Genomic DNA, 13,602 nt, shown 5'->3' with positions numbered 1-13,602 from the left:
ACAACCAGCCTCAGTGTTAATTACAGCAAAATATTCATACATTAAATAAAGCCTCCTGTGAATTGCAGGTTCGCAAGCCGAACTCTTTGAAACAACAGCAATAGGGGGTTTTAACCACACCGTGGTATTTACTCCATGTGTTTCTCATGATACTTTTTCCAGTCCGAGCAGCAGAAAATTGTAATTCATCACAAATTCAGAGGAATAAGCATTATGAACTTATATTTAGCTTAACTTAGCTGTTAAACAGTATTTATAAGACAGTGTAGGATGACTATCAACAGAAAAAATCACATCAGCAGCTGACATAGAATAATGAATGAGGTGTGGTTAGGATATTGATAATTGCAGAGCGTTACTTTAGGGATGTTGTTGTTTTCGCAAATAGTGAAGGCTCTTCAAGATTCCCAGGAGGGAATTCTGTATTGCATCCCTACATTGTTACAATAACTGACTCAATTAATAAGTTGCATTAACTAAACATCTTTGTTATGTGTAGATTAACCTTGCATTGACAGTACAATGTCCATGTTTATATTTCTCCCTGATGCCAGCCAAAGGAAAAAGCTCAGCCAGGTGATTTGAAGTAAGTAAAGTGCGCTGTTCTCTTGTTCCTTACTTCAGTACACTGACATACTGGTTACGTATACTTATGAAAAGCTTACCTCTGTTTGGCCAGTTTCGTAGTCCTATCCTATACGCTTGGTAAACTCATTGAATCAGAGGTACTGGAGTTGTGGGCTACATAAATTTTGGTGCACCGATCAATTTTACAGCCCAGTGATGAAGCCAGGGACAGATGGGTCCACCTCCGAGAATTTCTGCTGAGAGAAATGTCATTTTTCTATTCATATGGGAGGGTTTTTATAGTATTGTTGGTGGTAAGGATTCAGTTGGGGTAGGTGAAATTATGGAAAAGACATTTTTAATCACACCCATGTGTTCATACTTAGGTTCTAATAGAAAAAACTCTGATGAGTATTACAGTCTACAGTACACACTCTAAAAAATAAAACATTGGGTCAACAAAAAAAAATATGTTAACGTTTTCCACTAGAATTTTTAAGTTAAGCCAACTGCTGGCAGAATTACATTGATCCAACATAATGTTTTGAGTATGGTGAATTACCTTTTAGGCCACAATACAATGCATTTCTAAGTAACATGAACTTAATAATGCTCAACATGAATGCAAGTATTTAAGTTGATCCAACATAATGTTTTAAGTAAGGTGAAGAAGCTTTTTGGCAAAAATAAATCACAGTTCTAAGTAACATGAACTTAATATTTAAGTTGATCTCTGCAAGAGTTAGGTTGAGCCCTTTCCTATAATAAGGGCATTTTCCTGTGTTTCCCAGGAGGCTAAACTCTAACCTACTAGTCTGCTCTAACCCGCCCACAAAAACAAGGTTAGAGAGTTTTGAGCAACTCTTCCTGGGAAACACAAGCTATCGTGATGCACTGCCTCATGAAGACAGTTGGGTCTTTGTCTAAGAGAGTTGGAGATTTTTGATGGGACAATAAGGACTTCAGAGAGGGCTTCCATTTTTAAAATATAAACAGACACCATTAATGATCAGACTTTTTTCCAAATGATATTCAGGCTTACCATGTGCTGTGTCTGCTCTTGATCTGTCATGACCTTGAGAATAATTCTTTAGCCAAGCTCAGCAGGAATACCCCAAACATGAGGTGTAGCTACAGCCTTGCTGTCTTTGTGAAGCAAGAAGCAGTTAAAATCAAATGATTACAACACAATCTGAGGAAGATGAGGATGGTGTGTGTTTGTGTTTGTTTGAGGGTTCTGAGGGAAAACAGCTCTGACAGCAAAAAGATGACAAACACCTTCTGAAAGGTGGCTAGGAGTATTTAGAGGCATGAGGGGGATGTCAAAACTGGCAACCGGACAGCAGCTAAGGGACTCTTTCCTGGTGCTCAAAAAGAACAGAAATTCAGACAGTAATATTTAAATTGATTAGAACCATTTATTAAAATTAACAGAGCACTAAATCCTTAAAAGTGCAAACAGCAGCACACTTCCCTCGACTACGATGGTTGCATGCCCATCACCGATGAAGGCAATCTTCATCACTTGCATCGCAAGGTCTGCATCGAGCTCCTCCACATCCCTGCAGAAGAAATGAAAAGGTGTTAGGATGTATAAAATACATGGCTCAAGCTCTTCAGGGTGACGTGCATAAGGGAATGCAGGGTCTACGCCTAGCCCACAGGAGGCTGGTGCACTGGATTGAAACAGCCATATCTCCACGTGGGAAGGCTACAGAGACATGCAGTTCAAACAAAATGAAAAATTGAAAGCGTACTCAATTACTTACGCGGTACTGTTTGAAAAGGTCCCTCCTTCTCTCCAAGATAGACTATGAGGCAGCGAATGGCAATTTCTTTCCGCCTTTCAACTGTGTTGTCCTGATTCATGGAAAAAATAGATCAGGTGTTCAACAACAATCAGATGCAAGTGTAACCCAATCATGACAATTTGAAAAAAATGAGTGTTAGTTAGGGACCGAGCCAAAAGGCAAGAGGGCGAGGACTCCAGCCCTTGCCTGGAGGCAAGGACCCTATTGTTATTGTATCGTTTCTTTTTATTATTATTCTACTGCCTCTTTATGCCTCAATTTGACCCCCTAAACCTGCTCAAAAACGCACCAAATTTGGCAGGCACATCAGGTCTCAATAAAATGGAAAAACAAACAACATCATACTCTCTAGCGCCACATAGAAACACTAAAACAGCCACTTAATCCATGTTTTTAACTAATTATTTATCACATGAACATGAATATTAACCCTTACAAATGAAATATGGTTCTTAAAAATAAAGTTAGTGGCTGTAGCCTGTCACTGATTGAGTCGGTTTAAATGCGGGAGTAATAGGTGGCCAGGTAGCCAGGAAAAACGTCTTGGCAAACTAACTTAATATGGGATTACCAATTAGGCACCGCTCCGGTTAGCATGTAATTTAGGCTAGCTACGTTTATAAACTACAAGTAGCTACCTCATTTACTTTCGCTAGCTGACTAACAAACTAGCGCACAAATAGGTTGTGTGTTAGCGAGTTATCGTTAGTATTTCTTCTCATCTGAATCATAGTCTAATCATGTCTATGTCTACTAACGTTAGCCTGTTAGCATAATGCTACCTGGCTCCGGTAATAGCCACTGCCTGCTAAGAGGCTAGGCCTCCATTTTGGCTTGTTGATTTGGACTGTTGCTGACTTCAGATACTTTGCTCAAAACTAGTCGGAGTAATGTAGGGCCCTATGAATTTCGTTTTATTTTTTTCAAATTCCATTTTTTCCGTTTTAATTTAATAAAAATCCCATATTAAGTTAGCGTGCCAAGACGTTTTTCCTGGCTACCTGGCCACCCATTACTCCCGCATTTAAACCGACTCAATCAGTGACAGGCTACAGTAGACTATCACCAACAGAATTCTGAGCGAATGCAAATATGTGTAATTAAGCATAAAATTACTTACCATTCACCAAAACGCTTCAATTAGTCACTCGTCTGGCCTTGAACATGCCCAGGCATGCAGGAGAGGGAAACTGTGGGCCGTTTACACGTCATCAAATTTTATTTTACATTAACAGAACTTAAAATTAAATAATTTTTTGATTAACTGAAAATTTTAAACTCTGACAAGTCATGATAGTATATTGAATCAATAAGCATAATTTGTGTGTCATCCAAGCTCAATAAAATAACAATTACAAGTAAAAAGTCTAACAGTATCTCAGAACTTGATTTTTTATTTTACAAGAATATATATATTTAAGTAATGACTAAAGGGTCCCCTGAATTAGTTTTTAGAGTGTACTGTATGTTTGTGTATGTGTGTTCGGGCCTACATTTTTGTGCAGATGTGTGTGTGAGAGAGGAGAAACGTGTGTGTTTGAAGGAGGCGATTCAAATGACAGGTCAGACAGAGAGACAATTCAAGCTCCTCAGTGGGAGTAGAGACACAGAGGACATCTCTGGACATCTGCAACTGTTTTGCAGCAGGCCACAGTGTAGTCAACCTTAATTTCCCTTTACATGTACACGCAGAGGCACAAACGCATACACAAACTCAACAAATCAAAAATGATACACACCCTCTCCAGAAATTTCACATGCACAAAGCGGGCACAGGGGACAAGTGGCTATTGAATATTAACCATGAAATTACAAAGGCTGCATTCTAATGGAGGTGATGAGGTCAGAAGCTGGGATGGAAATCATAAATTAATACCCCTGACATGACAAGCCACTCGCCCTTGGCTCCCACCAAACACAGCTCTCCCCTCCTTCACTGAAGTCAGAAAGACACCTAGAGAAGGAAATACTCGATTTATTATTAATTTTGGGTCAAAGGAATGCCACAACAGACACAGAACTCATACAATATGCCTGATACTTTTCGGATGTAACTATTGTATGAGACAACAACCATGTAACCTTCATGTGTGGCTACATTTAAAGGGGCTATTGTTAAAGTGTTCCTCAGGGACCTCGATTATAGTGTCTTCTATTTTGCATCCTTTGTAATCTATTCAAATCTGTCCCTTTCTTTTCAACATATTTTGTGATGATTCTGAATGACAATTGTGATGGAAAAAAAATCTCTGTTCAGTAGCTGATGTGAGTGAGAGTTTGACATTGCCCACACAGACTTAAGTATACTACATTCTACAGCAAACTTGATTATGATTCTACCTTGTTCTTTCACCCAGAGGCTCTCAAACACACTTGATTGATTGATTATTTTAATGTCATGTGCATATAAGTGTTCAGCCCACATGGGCTCACAACCTTCTCACAAAAATATTGATTATTACACCAAACTCTACAATAACAAAAAAATACATTTTATCACAAAAAACGTTCTCTTTCTAAAATACAGTTTAAGTCTTTTAAAATCATCCAACCAGAAGAAATCTGCAGAGAGGGAGGACATTTTTCTGAGGTGTGCAGTTCTTAAATCTTCATAAGGAGCAATGAAGCATAAAATGGACTTTGTTTTCAATCTCACCTAAATCACAGAGCAAAATCTTCTCTGTCAGGGAGACTATTACCTGTTTCTGTTGCACACAGTTATGCACATCTTTGAAAGTTGTTTACATTTTGATGAATATATAAGGTTCAACATTATAGTTCTTTAAGACAATATTTCGGCAGTTTAGGTTTGCGCCACACATTAACAGATTATCTTTGTACACTGAAACACATTCCAGCACTGATCCTGGGATAACGTGTTTTCATATGACACCTCAACACCTTCACATTAACATTCACCATCAGCAATTAGGCCCACATGCTTATGTGCAGAGACTAAACCACAGATATTTTAATAAAACTTAAATGGCCATTAAAAAATACAAAACTAGTCTGAACTGCGGTCCAGAACTCCTACTAGGTATTGAATGTCTGCTCTAAAAGAAGATTTTTTCAATTCAAGTTGAACAACACTAAAGTGAAATCAACTTAAGTCTTTAAGGGTACAGTTCTGATGCTATTCTTTCTTGTAACCGCCATAAATCACATCCTGTCGACCATTATTCTCTAAATGTTAGAATTAAAATAGTGCAAACATCTCTGCACAAATTACCGAAACACACGCAGATGGATTGAAAGTGCCAGTAAATAACTCTGGAAAACAACTAGAAATCTATAATACCACTACTGGCTGTAAATCAGAGGGAGGAGAGCTCTTTTGGGGCAGCTGTGTGAGTCAGTGAAACTAGTGCCAGTGAGTCCCTACAAAGAAACATCTTTTCTTCCTACATGAGAGGGTGGGGGCAGAGACACAGAAAGAAACAGAAAGAAAAGGCGTTACTTTGACGTCACTATGTACTGTAACTTTTGGAATAGAGTTGCTGAGATAAACTGGTGTTCAGATTATATTTTCAGCTCCACTTTTCTGAAACTCAGAAAAAAGGCAGCATTAAAACATGATTTAGAGCCATTAAAATACTAAATCAAAGTACACAGCAACAAATCAACTTCATTAAAGTGCATATAACCATCTTTCATAACATGGCACACTGTGTTCATTAGATGCTGATTACATGTTCTCCTCTTTAACGGTGCACAGCAGTGTTTTACAACAAGTTGAACTGAACCAAAATCATGGCACACAGACAAGCTTGGATCAGCAACAAAAATGTGTGTGTACTGTATCGTGTTACTGCCGCTGCAGGACTACTGAGGGAACCACAGCCCAATGGGCTTCCATGGAATATACACTCACACACATGCACGCTCACACAAACGCATATACACACAGAGTTGGCAGGACTGAGACATTTGTTTCTGCTTCGGTCTCACGGAAGCATCAGAAGCAGCAGAGCAGCGGGCCTGAGCAGTGAGAGTGGGTGGAACACAGTCTGGGCGGAGGATAGATGACCATTTGCATGTGTGAGCCTTGAAAAAGTATCCCAGACCATCTGATATGCGTTTTGACATCAGTTAGTGTGAGACGAGACAAGGAAAAGCTTCCTACGGCAGCTGGAGCTCCAGCTTTAGTAGAACTACTTTAAAACTGGAGGATTTGTGCTAAATGTCTCCTTATATTGGACAAAAACACAATAGCCCCTGACTCCCAATATGATCTTGGAGTGATGTTCTCATTACAAATGTCTATGTCCAGTGCTAATACAAACTCCCTCCCCTTACTTCATCCCTGCTCTGCTGAACAATGACCATATATCTTCCTTATACAACGATGACAGTTAGATTAATCTAGTGAGCTAGATCCCTCTGCTGTGAGAGCATCCGTTAGATAATGAATCACTGATGAATCACCTGAAAGATCTCACTCTAAGACAGAGTAAAGTAATTTGGTTTAATGGCTATGCGTACATTTAGTGCAGCAAGCATTACCTTGTGAATCTGAGGTGCTGATCTGGGGTCAGTTTGGTCATTTCCCTGTAGAAGTTGGGGCTAAGACTGCCTGAGGCTAATTTCCTTCTGTATCAATGTCTCAAACACACAAAAAAAAAAACAATAAAGGAGAGCTTGTTGACCGTAGCGAGTAACAGTAGTCTATATCCAGTAGTTTACAGTTATTAACACTGCTGAGTTTTGGAAAACCATGACTATTTGAATGAAAGAGACTCCAGAGTGCAGGGCAGGGACAATGTACATAACTGAACTTTGGAGCAGGATTTGGGGTAATAATCCATTCCCACTCCACTGGCCACAAGCACTTGTACAAATTTCAACCACACTTTATCCTTTCCTCAACTTGAAGGCGAGTTTAAAGCAAATGCAGAAATCAGTTAGGGATCATTAAAGTGCTTTATCCATCCCAGCTGCTTGTGAATGCAGCATAAAGGGAGAGAAAGGCAAACAATAAAAAGGGAGAAATTGAAAAATAAGGAGATATAACTCCTAACTGAATACATAATGAATGCCATATTAGCAAACACACACGCAATCAGCTCCATCACAGTGTTGGCACTATTCTCCTTCTCCTAGAGCAGAGCTCCTGTGTCAGACATGGGAGGTGCATACAGAGCAGACACTGCCACTTAAGAGTTGGCTTTCATCTGTGTGGGTGGGAGATGCCAGATACCCAGTGCTGGCACTACGACAATAAAGCACTGCCTAAATGTTGGCTCTCCGTTAGCTAGGAGTATTCCTCCTGTTTGGCTGCTGCTTTAAGTCTTGTATTTTTGGCCTGGTGACTCATCCAAGGTCTTGTAAAAACAGTAGGACTCATGCAACTGACATTATAATTTATTTTAATAATGGATAATTAATCAGTGCTAATTTGCTCAGCTTGTTTTGCCAAATGGCAGAGTGCAGCAAGAGGAAGTCATTTGAAGAATATCATGTGCTCTTGGAGGGCGTAAATGTGGCAAAAAACGGTGCCATACAAACCTGAAAGGAAGCTTAAGAAGAATATTCAACGCCAGAAAACACGGGTGTTGCCTGTTTTCAACAGTGAATATGCTCATCCATCAAGGAGTGCTGTGAACACTGGCAAACTTTAAAAAAAAAAAATTCCAGAGCTCCAACTGTTAAGTCTCAGCTGGGTCATCTCTCATGAGTTTCTGCACGTAAGACAGCGACTATTCAGTTCAATGTCAGCCATTACCATGATGACAATAATCTACCTGATGTGACTCAGTCAGAAATCATGTTGATGGACATGGTAACGTATTAAAGTTTTGCTCATGTTATGTTTGGTCATGTTTGCCGACTTGCTTCCTCACTCTCTAATGTATCCTGCGTAGTAGAAACTAGAGGGGGAACAATTCTTATTTCTCTGGGTTTGAACATTTCAACACATGTGCAGAGTGTTACATATTATACCACTAGTAGAACTTATATTTTAGGGCTGTCATCCCATATTTTTCTTATTGCCATAAAATCCCATGAAAAGTCCAAAGCCACCATGTTAGACGATTTCTCACTGCTTTCTGACCTCCCTGCCCTGTCTGTGGTTATCTTCTGAAACAGTTGTAGTTTTTAGCAAATATTACTCAAACAGGAGTAAGTGGCACATTTGTTGAGACCATTTCTATTTGGTCCCATAGTGAGAATTTAATGTACAGCAGCAGGACTTTGTATTTAAAATCCACTAAAAATAAACTACAGTGTCCATGTTCTTTGTAATTAAAGAGCTTCTCACTCAGTGCAACAATGTGGTTTACTGATGTGGTTTTGACTGTGACAATACTGGAAGTCTGTAGCCCAGTTCAGACCAAAGATTCATGACGAGACAGAAACAGTTTTAGAACGTAGCAGGAAATAGTCTCAGCTGTGCAAACTGGTTGTCTCGGCTCGACTCAAGCCGGCAGATGGCGATGGCAACGCAGCTTGTCAAATCTCCAACGAGTCCAAAATGGGTTTTCATTGTTTCATCAATAAAATGCAACTGTAACAACTAACTCACTATCACTATCCTCACTAGACACACTAAAAAATCATATTCAGCTACAAAAAAGAAGGGCTTGAACATAAGTACAAACACTCGTTGCTGTAGAGATGCATTGGTGTGTACTGGCTTTTCAGAATGTTGCAGATTAGCACATTGCAAGTAATTGCAAGTTCCAGTTTATGTCATTGCGAATCTTTGGTCTGAACTGGGCTTATGACTTTGGCCACACAGACAATATTTGTTAGGATGAGTTCATTGTTGGTTTTGGTGATTTTTGGTGAATTAAGGATTTATTTCAAGTTGGTAATTGTTGGAAGAGTGGAAAGGTGAGTTTTTGATTTGGTGAATGAAGTTACATAGTGCACTCATACGCGAGGTAAGGTCACCAGCGGTATTACAGCAATTTCTGTTTAAACAAAGGTCTGTCTCTGTTGGGATCTATTTTATAATGTTGTCAGACACTTACAATAACAATCTGAGTCTGTCAGTTGCAAAAACAAACGCTTTTAATGGATGTATTTTGACAGGCAAATTTGTGATTATGATGAATGATTAGCTAACAATACGTGGCAGGCATAGCTGCTGTTTGCCATCAATTTTCTCATCTAACTCAATTAACTAAGGGTTTATTGCGTCCAAACCAGTATTGGTGATTGTTGGAAAGACTGTAAAAAGACTAACAAAGATGGTTTTGTTTTTTTGTTTCTGTCAGTTTGAAGTGTGCAGGGTGTTTTCAGATTAACTGCTAGGTAAAATTACTGGTTTTGTTAATGGAGTCTGGTCAGCTGTAGTGCCCATTGTTTTGGTTTGAGATGCTGGTGCTCGAGTGCGATATCTAGTGGCAAGTGCATTTTTTATAACCTGTAACGATATGAATGAATCTTCATGAAATAAAATACCCTTCAGAATGGTTACTGATGGAGGCAGATGGATCTCTCTGGTAGAGGGATGAATATGTGAATATATATCATTTTCATGGACAAAGTAAAAAGATTAAAAGGAATGGTTGGTTCTAGAAATGTACCAACAGGAAGAGATTAAAGGCTGAGGTGATAAAAACTAAAGAGAAGAGAGAGACAGAGCAGGGAGGAGAGGCATGGCACCCCGCTGGTTTAAGGGCACTATTATGCAACTTTTGGCCTTCAGCCAAACCCCTCTGGCTGCTCATAACCACAGCTACGTGGCTCCGAGGGGCACAAGGGAGGAGGAGACAAGGAGACTCGCCCCCTTAACACATCCATATCCTTTCATCCCTGATCTCAGATCCCTGCATCAGCCCAAACGCTCAGCTCTCTCCCATCCTGCCTTAGCTAACAAATGTGCCTTCAATTCATCAAACAAGTTTTACCATCATAACTGTTCCTTATTCCCAGCATTCAGCCACCCATTTTTACATCCCACAACTTCTGACCATGCTCTTTACTTTAATACTCAAAAATCCTGGTTCCATATGAAAAATATCAATATAAACAGAATTTATTTACTCGTTATTACCTTTGGTGGAAACATGAGCTCAGAAAATGACAGAGCTGAAAAGTGAACATTAGGTTGATGGAAAGCCAAGGGGCAGTTTTGCTCCGCAGAGTGATGTTGACTTGCGGCTAAGTGAGTGTGTGTGTGTGTGTGTGTATGTGTGTCAGAGAGAGAGACTCAGAGTGTGTGTCCGTGTGTGTGAGAGAAAGCTAGCTAAATGTCAGACAGGCAGTTGGCAGGCCACACAAAAACAGGCTCCTGTTTTTGAGTCAAGCTGACTCATGCCACCTTAAGCAAACAGGGAGCACAGACCAGAGCCTTGTCCTTACACACGCACACACACACACGCATACACACCAACACATACACACACAGAATGCAACGGTAACAAGTCAACATCTCACAGGTCTAAACAGCCTCTCTGGTTTCTGCTACGTCTCTGTTTGGCTTTGATACACACAGCTCTGTCTACTTCACCATTGACCTACTGCAGAACTGGAGCTCTGTTCTGCCAGTTGAAAAACTCAATGTGAACACATTTATTGAGTCATCTGGAGAAAAAATGAATGTGAAAGTGCCCATTAAGGTAAAATTCACTAACAAAACTCCATTGTTTTCCACAGCCAGTAAAAGCAGAGAGAGGGAGGGAGGGAGTGACACAGTAAGGATTAAAAAAGAGAGAGAATGAGGAAAATCAAGTGTGAGAGAAGCATGAAGTGAAGAGAAAGGGAGCCTTCAGACAGAATTATATCCAGAGTTAGTGTGTTTGAGAGAAGGTGAAATCTAGAAACACACATAGAGCCCGGATTAGGGGGTTGGTGGCCCTCCGGGAACGCACAGGAAGGGGCACCCTGTCCACATAAACACTTATTTCCTGCCCTGTGTCAGACAGAGCGCCTTGAACCATTGTCTGTGTGTGTGTGTGACTAAAAGAAAAAAGGACACAGCAATAGCATGGTGGGTGGGTGCGATGGCAGGAATTCAAAGAAAGATCTGGTCCAGTTGACCTTAACGCAAGACCCACACCTCAGCAAGTGTGAAGGGAGGAGGGTGGGGGGGTCAGGAGACGGGCAGCAGCGTGGGATGGGGTAATAGCCCAGAGACTGTTTGGGTCATAACGCTCTCATTACCATGACAACCTCAAAGCCCATTTCCTCTTAGTGCCTGTTGCTCTTGTGTAGTTGCCCACCTGTTGTCACATGTCCACCTTTGAGAAAAGACGAGCTTTCAAACACTGTCAAACTGCAGCACGTCACAGCTCTCCATCAAAAACACCACAATCACTGTTTTCCAAGGCAAGATCACAAACCTCTCATATGTGCTTTGGTCATATGTGAAAAGAAACTTGAAAGTTAACCCTTTGTGTATTTTAGTGCTGCAGTTTCTTACATGTAGTTTATATAATGGTCTTCATAACCTGCAGTTCACTTCTGTTTACAGAACCCTGCCCATAGGCCCTTAAAGAATCTAAATCACAAAAAACATATCTTCTCACCTATCTGTAGTGGTGTCTAGTAAAGCTAGCTAGTGTAGCTCCAGGAATGGTCGGTCAGTCAGTCCACCACTTTGAGCAGAAATATCCCAACAACTACACGATGGATTGCCATGAAACTTGGCACAGACATTCATCGTACCCCAGGGATGAATGACTTAGGTGAGTTTCTTACTTTTCTTTTAGTGGACTCAGCAAAGGTTTTGCTTACCCTGTGAAATATCTCAAAAACATAAATAGGACATTCGAAAAAAAAGATTATTTTGTAGGTAAGTACATTTTCTTTTAAACAATATTTTATTTATTCAAACTCAGCATCAGGTTGACATTTGTGTTTTCGAGTAAAACATCTCAACAATTAGGTTGTTAGGATGGAAATGAATAAAATGACAGACATTCATGTTCCCATCAGGATAAATTGTAATCACTCCCTAGATATACCTGGTTCTGTTCCAAAACTGCTGTGATTAAATGTATCTCGGTAAGTCTTGCGACTGAGATGGGGACTGAAAATTTGAACTTCTGACTTGATGCGTCATGAGCCTCACTCCATTATCAGCCTAACGGAGTCTAGAAAGCCACCAGCAGGCTATCTTGGTGTCCTATCTGTTTCTGTGGCAGGTGGGAATGAGGCTGTTCTCAGTTTTGCCGGCCTTGCTCTGGTTCTCCTCGGACTGGGCTGTTAGATAGGATGGTGTCAGCAGAGATAGGGGCAGGAGGCAGCCCCGCAGACAGCCGGTAATGATGTCCTCTCACACACTGCACCCTGTGGATAATGGCTGTGGCGAGGCCCGAGCGAGATGAAGCAGAATAGTCGGAGTAACTGAGTCCAGGGTGCAATCGTCTGAACTGCCTTGTCTAGTCATCTTGCTCTGTTTCTAAGCTACCACACGGGTAAGTCAGCGTAGCGTGTAGCTCATTTCACACTGTGATTCTCTTTCTCCTATCTAGATCTGCTAGCTGCCAGATTGAGTTTAGAGGAACACAATTAAGTATTTTTTCCAGATGTGATGAGAAGTTATAGGATTGGATAACTTTTCTCTGCTCTGTTTTCAATGGCAGGAGTTCAGCTTGGCTTTAAATCCTGCTCTGAAACAATAGCGTCCATGGCGCCAGAATACATGCATCTCTTTTATCATTCTGACAGAGCCTAATGTCTATCTGAAAAATAGATTTTCAAAAATGCGTAACTCGATTTCCAACTCCAAAAAGAATGTCATTTTGTGAAATTCTCTTTCAGGAAGAAGCAGGGGTTTGTAGGTCTCACTACTGATAAAAAAAAAAACTAGACTGTGCTATGGCTGATAATGGCTCCACACCTGTCAGTGTTCTCCTCATGAATTTCCTGTGTGCCCTGTCTGTGTGATGGTGAGGAGCAGAGCTGCGGTGTCAGCTGCTTCATGGATGAGGACATCATGGAAGCCCGAGAGCTAGATAGCTCAATTACACAGCACCGCTACTCCTGTACTACTAACGACAGATTGACTGGTCGGATGGAGATATTTAAAGGGGTACAGACGCAGACACACACACACCTTTGCCAATGCATCAAGTCCTCAGTTCAGCTTGACTGCCTTTGTGTCGTTCTGTGCGTGCATATGTGTGTGTGTGTTTCCTCTGTCGGGCCCTGCAGTGGACAGTGCTGACCTGCTAGGGAAAAGAGAGAAGGGGAAGGGGAGTGGAAAAGCCAATTAAAGGAAAGATCACTTGTGTGTCTGCTGGAGTGTCTCTGAGAGCCTCTCACGGTT

This window comes from Morone saxatilis, unplaced genomic scaffold, assembly GCF_004916995.1.
Source record: "Morone saxatilis isolate NCDOM2014 unplaced genomic scaffold, NCSU_SB_2.0 Contig18, whole genome shotgun sequence".
NCBI lineage: Eukaryota > Metazoa > Chordata > Actinopteri > Moronidae > Morone > Morone saxatilis.
The sequence above is the reverse complement of the archived record's forward strand: the minus strand, read 5'-3'. Positions refer to the sequence as shown.